The 6,643-nt window shown below is 46.5% G+C and overlaps 1 pseudogene; it reads right to left on the bottom strand.

Annotated features, from left to right (window-relative positions):
• Positions 1-5,897: 5,897 nt before the first annotated feature.
• Positions 5,898-6,438, bottom strand: LOC107118244 (annotated as a pseudogene).
• Positions 6,439-6,643: the final 205 nt, after the last annotated feature.

The raw sequence follows: 6,643 nt of genomic DNA, 5'->3' as shown, positions 1-6,643 counted from the left end.
GGGGGGGGAGGCCGGGGGAGAGGAGAGTTAATCAGTATGGTCTTGCTCCTATTAAACCCACACTCCCCAGTTATAATAGATTAAGGTGACCTCAGATGCACTTACAAGTGAGTAAATCCCATGGATTTTCAATGAGATTTACTCATCAATAACTGCACTCAGAACCGGAGGGTGGGTAAACATTTCTCCTCTGAATGATGTGAATCGTTACTAAACCCCCAAGAAATTTTGATTGTGAGGGGTCCCTTGCTATTGACTACGTCTGACATTCCTTGCATGGCCTCTAGAAAAGAGGGCTATGCTCCAGACACCTGCTGGTATCACACATCATCACTGCCCGAGTGCCTCCTCCATGAAACATCCTAAGAAGGTTCTCCTCTGCTCCCTAAATGCTGCATTCATTTGCTCTGTCACAGCTTCTAGTCCACTGATTTAAAAGCAAAAGAAGGTGCTTCTGTTCTTTTGGTTACAGGCCTATTGGGGAGGGGAAAGAAAATGTAATTTTCTTACAGTATGTAATCAATGGCTAGAAATATACTTCGGGAGCGACAGGGTACAAGACGGCAAACTGTGTGTTGAGAGGCGCCTTAGTGTTCATGTGCATGCATTGACATTCATGTGTCCTAGAGATGAGACACATTTAGCTACCCGCTCAGAAAGTTCACTCTCAGAGACCCCGGGGGAGGCAGCGAAACGCTGAAGAAATGAAAATATGAGCAGCTCGCACTAACGCCATTTTAATCAGGTATCCCCCCTTCACCAAGAACAAATCCAGGGCCAAGATAGAGACAGTGATTTATCAGGGATAGTGAGTAAGAAATAAGGATGTCCCTGGTATGTAGGGACCCTTGGAGTATTTATTATTGCCCCTGAAAAAAAGGTGGAATCATCAGCTCTCCTGAATCTTTCCATGTGACTGTGAATAAAAACTTGACTTTTCCAAAATATTTATTGAAAAAACAACAATGCTCCCTCTAAGCTGTGGAGTCTTGTGAGCAGAAATTCTACATTGTGAGCTCCTGGCATTAAAGCTGTGAGCGAGCAATTTTGCTACTGCATAAATTAGTTTGCTCTGGAGCCCTCCTTCCTGAGCTAAGGCAAAAATCTGTGAGCCGGAGGCTAAAAAACTGTGAGCTAGTTCACACTAACTCAGCTTAGAGGGAACATCCATTCTGCTAATGGAGGGCTTTCCCCCAATGTGAGGAGCCTTCTGCTAACAAAGGCTTTGAGTTGGGGGGGAACGCTGTTGTTAGCAGAATGGATTGGCAGAATCCAAGGAAATATTTTAATCTATACATTTACCAGGTGCCAAAAATGTAAACCCATCTTACTAAAGGACAAGAGAGAGAGAGAAATCAGTATGTGGGGACTGAAGTTCATTCAAATAAAAAGTACCCAAATCTTAACACATTTTGAACTGGGCAGGGAATCCACTGTGGGCAGTATTAAGAACAAATTTTTTGCATAATAAAAAATAATTTTTAATTTGATTTTTTAAAATAATTATCGTTTGGCAGTGTGTGTAATACAGCCAGGCAGGGGTCATTTCCTGCAGGAGCGCACAGGAGTGGAGCTCCGGCAGTAAAGAGCCCAGGGGGTGGGCACATGCAACAAGCCCCACCCCTTGCTCCCAGCAGCCCTCAGTTAGAGCAAGAAGCAGCCAGGTAAGCTGCAGAGCCCCCCGACCCGCCCCCCCCGGCCCAAAACAGTCCAGTGGCACCTTTAAGACCAAGTTTTATTCAGGTATAAGCTCTCCCTCTTCTGTGAGGGCAGATCTGCACATTCCCCCCACCCAATAGCTAGCAATTCAAAACAGTTCAGTGGAGCCTGAGCGGTGGGTGTTGCCTTCTGACACACTTCTGGTGATGTCAGGGGGTGTGGCATATGCAAATAAGTTATGCTAATGAGTTATGCTAATGAGCTCCTGATCCTCTTTTTCTACGAAATGACCCCTGCAGCCAGGAGATCCTAAGATCATCTGGAAGACAGAAGTTTGCTAATTTTGGATGATAAAATGATGAGGTTTGCATTCTCAAAAGCAAATAGCGTATTACAGCAGAGCCGACAGTGGTAGCTGTGTGCGGAAGCCAAAGTAACACTGAGAGTTTTATGGCACCTTAAAGACTACTGAATTTATTCGTGGCCGAATCTTTCAGGAGTCAGAGCCCGCTTCGTCATGTGCAAGGTTAGCCAGGCAATCATGTGTTGCAGAGATGAGCTGGACTCCTTAAGAAAGCGTTTTAACCAGGTTCTTTGGCAGAAAGATGAGTGAAGGTTATATTCTGTTGGTGTGTATCTGACAAAGGGAGCTTTGACCCTCAAAAGCTTACACCCTGGAAAATCTTGTTGGCGATGCCCCCTCTAAGCTGGGGAGTCTTGTGAGCAAAAATTCTACTTTGTGAGCTACCGGCATGAAAGTTGTGAGCGAGCCATTTGGCTGCTGCATAAATTACTTTGCTCTGGAGCCATCCTTCCTGAGCTAAGACAAAAATCTGCGAACTGGAGGCTAAAAAACTGTGAGCTAGCTCACACTAACTCAGCTTAGAGGGCACACTCAGTTGCTACTGGCCTTGAATCTTGCTGTTCCATCGCAGCCTAACACACACACCCCTGAAACTATCCTGTTGCAGTGAATTTCCTCCCTCTCTGAGATTTGTTGTTGTTGTTCAGTCGCACAGTCGAGTCCAACTCTTTGTGACACCATGGACCACATCACGTCAGGCCCTCCTGTCTTCCGTCGTGCTCCGGAGTTTGCTTAATTTCATGTTCGTTGCCTCGTCAACACTGTCTAACCATCTCATCCTTTGCCGTCCCCGTCTTCTTTGACCTTCAATCTTTCCCAGCATCAGGGTCTTCTCCAGTGAGTGCTCCCTTCTCATTTGGTGGCCAAAGTATTTGAGCTTCAGTTTCATTATCTGGCCTTCCAGGGAACAGTCAGGGTTGATTTCTTTGAGGATTGACTGATTTGTTCTTCTTGCAGTCCAAGGGACTCTCAAGAGTCTCCTCCAGCACCATAGTTCAAAAGAATCTATTCTTCGGCGCTCGGCCTTCCTTATAGTCCAACTCTCACAGCCATACATGACTACTGGGAATACCATTGCTTTGACCATGCGGACTTTTGTTGGCAGGGTGATGTCTCTACTTTTTATCATGCTGTTTAGGTTCGCCATCACTTTCCTCCCAAGGAGCAGGCGTCTTTTAATTTCATGACTGCTGTCACAGTCTGCAGTGATCTGGGATCCCAGGAACATGAAGTCTGTCACTACTTCCACGACTTCCCCTTCTATTTGCCAAGGAGTGATGGGGCCGGATGCCATGATCTTAGTTTTTTTGATGTTGAGCTTCAAGCCCACTTTTGCGCTCTCCTCTTTTACCCTGAGCAAGAGGCTCTTTAGGTCCTCTTCACTTTCTGCCATTAGAGTGGTATCGTCTGCATATCTGAGGTTGTTGATCTTTTCCCCAGCAATCTTAATTCCCGCTTGTGATTCATCCAGGCCAGCATTTCGCATGATGTACTCTGCATATATATTAAATAAGCAAGGCGACAATATACATCCTTGTCGTACTCCTTTTCCTATGCTGAACCAATCAGTTGTTCCATATCCGGTTCTAACTGTCGCTTCTTGGCCCTTATACAGGTTTCTCAAGAGACATGTGAGGTGGTCTGGTACTCCCATCTCTTTAAGGACCTGCCATAGTTTGTTGTGATCCACACAGTCAAAAGCTTTAGCATAGTCAATGAAGCAGAAGTAGATATTTTTCTGGTACTCTCTTGCTTTCTCCATAATCCAGCGAATGTTGGCAATTTGATCTCTAGTTCCTCTACCTCTTCGAAACCCAGCTTGTACTTCTGGTAGTTCTCTATCCACGTACTGTTGAAGCCTAGCTTGTAGGATCTTGAGCATGACCTTGCTAGCGTGTGATATGAGTGCAATTGTGCGATAGTTTGAACATTCCTTGGCGTTGCCCTTCTTTGGGATTGGAATGTATACTGACCTTTTCCAATCCTGTGGCCACTGTTGCGTTTTCCAAATTTGCTGGCAAATGGAGTGCAGCACTTTAACAGCATCATCTTCTAAGACTTTGAATAGCTCAGCTGGAATACCATCACCTCCACTAGCTTTGTTGTTAGCAATGCTTTCTAAGGCCCATTTAACTTCACATTAAAATGGGTACCACTCCTTAGAGAGGGTGGGCACACCAACCCCTCCTGTGGGGGAGGTGTTAGCCGGCAAACGGAAGGTTTGGCTCGCAAGATCAAAAAGCCTAGAAGATCTCTTCGGCATCAAGAAGCCTGTAATGGGCCATTCCGGCCAGGCGGTGGCAGTATGGAGCTGCGACCCGAAGAGTCCTGGAGAGGAAGAGTTGACGTCATCCAGCCAAGCCGAGTGGGAAAAATGTCGTCCGGATCACGTCTGAGTTGCAACTGAACAAATCCCCGTCGGCTGCAAAACGTGTGCTATGTAAAGATTATATTTGTTGTCCTCCCTTACCCCTATAAAGCATTGTTAGTCCCTTGTGAAATGAGTAACTGTAAATCGCTCAGAGCCAGCAGCTCTGCAAGGATTGAGCGATCAATAAATTGAAAGAAGAAGAAGAAGAAGTGAGATTTAGCATGCATAAACACTCTGTCCCAAAGTGGTACCTTCCACCTCACACACGCACACACCCTGTCCCATAGCTACTGAGCACAATTGTCTTGAGGAAAGGAGCTCCCCAAGGGATGGTTTGTGGCTAAACAGTCCACAATCGTTCTGTGTCTGGTTTGTGGCTTGTGTGTGCTTTTGTGTGCAAGTGCCTATCTCTTACACAAGACAGGGCTATGATGCTCTACCCTTTGACCACGTCATGTGGGCCAGAGTCAGGCATCAGATGGGTTCCAGGAGGTTCTGGTGCATGAGACTGGGAAGCTCTGGCCGTTCGGATCACCCGAGACTTCGGCAATTTCCTAGTCTCGTAGAAAGCTCGTTATGCGTTCCAGCACAATTGTGACATTTTATCCTGTCTTTTCCTCCAAGGCATTCAGAGTGGTGTATGTGATTCTTTCCTCCTCCACTCGATCATCACAACAACCTTGCAAGGTATGTTAGCCCGAGAGAGAGAATGACTGGCCTACGGTTGCCTAGTGAGCTTCGTGGCCAATGGTGGAGGGGGGAGATTTGAATCCAGGTCTCCCTAGTCCGCTGATGTTTTGGGGATTCCTGGTCATAGACAACAGGACTTCTGGAAATTTCTAAAGGATATATTTTGGATCATTATGAATTGCGCACATTCAAATTATCCTTTTGAAGGCCCTGTTTTCTGATCTAAGATCCTGCTCAGTCACTGTCTCTGTTTTTGCCTTTTGGGGATACCAAAAGGATAAAGTGTTAGTATGAGTTGGTAGCACTGACACTGGAGTCCTCCAGATAGCCTTAACATTCCAGTTTCATTTTCCTTTGTTAACCTGTTCCCCCTTGTTTCCACACAGCTTCATTAGCAATCCCTGGCTGTCCCAGTTTTTCTACATTTTCCCTCTGCTGTTTCTGAAACCTGTTTTCCCCTGATCTCCCCCCCCCCCCCCCGCCCCCCAACTGCTTGATTTTGGGTTTCGGCAGTCTGATGTGCCTGTAGGGTTGCCAGCTCCGGAAGATTTTGGGGGCAGAGCCTGAGGAAGTTGGGGTTTGGGGAGGGGAGGCATAATGCCTTTACGAAGTGGCCATTTTCTCCAGGCGAACTGATTTCTGTCACCTGGAGGCCAGTTCTAATGACATGAGAGTTCCAGCTACCACCTGGAGTCTTGCAACACGATAGTTACACTGGAAAGACAACAGTTTAGAAAAAGAGTGAACATGAAAGGGCTCCCCTCTCATCCCCGAAAGCAAATGTACAGTTGGGTCTAATTATACAGCTCTACATCAGTTTTCTAGGAACTTCACAAGAACACCGGCCAATACAGTCTTTGGAGATCTCGGCAAAGGGGAGGAAGTCAATTTCCAGGATGAAGTCAGCCCGCTTTCATTCTCAGCAGCTTCTTCCCCTCCTTCTTTGTTCTTCCGTACTTCTTCAGTATGCTTGTCTTTCTCTCTGAAGCGTTCCAGTTTAGCAGCCATTTGCACTTCTCTGTTCTCTTTGTTAGCTTCCATTTTGTGGGTCAGCTTCTCCTCTGCCATTTTGCTGAAGCTGTTATTCTCTTCAGTCGCCTTCTGCAGCACCTCTCTCTCGTACTTTTCGTTTCTCAGCCAGTTGTTCCAATACCTCGGCTTCGTGGGACTTGTGCCTGCCTTCCACAGCTTCTAGCTTCCTTTGAATTTCTTCCAGCGAGAGATCTTTCTTCTTTGGAGGGGAAAGGGGAAACTCTGGAACTGCGTCTTTTGAAGGAGGACCCAGGATCAATTCAGATGCCTGGCCAGAAGCACATCTTTCCATTTCTTTCACCTTCATGTCAGATGGCGCCATGCCTTGGACTTCAAAAGAACGTGGGACAAAAACTCTAGTAAGCAGGGCACTGCTCCTGTCACCGCCACAGCTACACACAGACTTGACAACCACCTGGAGACTGGCAGCCCTGTATGCCTGTGCCCACCCAATCGTCTTGGGCAGAGTAGGAAGTGATTCTTTTTTTAAAAAAAAAATGTGTGCCAGCATTTCAGCCATCCAGCAT

This window comes from Gekko japonicus, unplaced genomic scaffold, assembly GCF_001447785.1.
Source record: "Gekko japonicus isolate JY-2015 unplaced genomic scaffold, Gekko_japonicus_V1.1 scaffold713, whole genome shotgun sequence".
Classification (NCBI taxonomy): Eukaryota; Metazoa; Chordata; class Lepidosauria; order Squamata; family Gekkonidae; genus Gekko; species Gekko japonicus.
This window is presented reverse-complemented; position numbering and strand designations above follow the sequence as displayed.